We start from the raw sequence: 278 nt of genomic DNA, 5'->3' as shown, positions 1-278 counted from the left end.
CCAAGGAGCCCCACACGGTACATCATTTAGGCCTCTCACAAACCGGGACTTGCTGCCTCACCAGACCCGGAGCAGGTGGCGTGTGGGCTGACAGACGGCCACAGTGGAATCCAGGCCGGGAGTGCTGAGTATCAGCCACACCAGGGCTCTGCTGAGACTGGCCGTGCACAAGCAGGCCTGTCCACCTGTGAGCGCTCAGGGTCAGATAAAGGCCTCTCCTGGCTGAGGGAACACCTAGGGGGTGTCACGGTGTATCTCAGCGTCTACCCCCCCCCCCC

This window comes from Lipotes vexillifer, unplaced genomic scaffold, assembly GCF_000442215.2.
Source record: "Lipotes vexillifer unplaced genomic scaffold, Lipotes_vexillifer_v1.1 scaffold741, whole genome shotgun sequence".
In the NCBI taxonomy this organism is placed as follows: domain Eukaryota; kingdom Metazoa; phylum Chordata; class Mammalia; order Artiodactyla; family Lipotidae; genus Lipotes; species Lipotes vexillifer.
Note: the sequence above shows the minus strand (reverse complement) of the source record.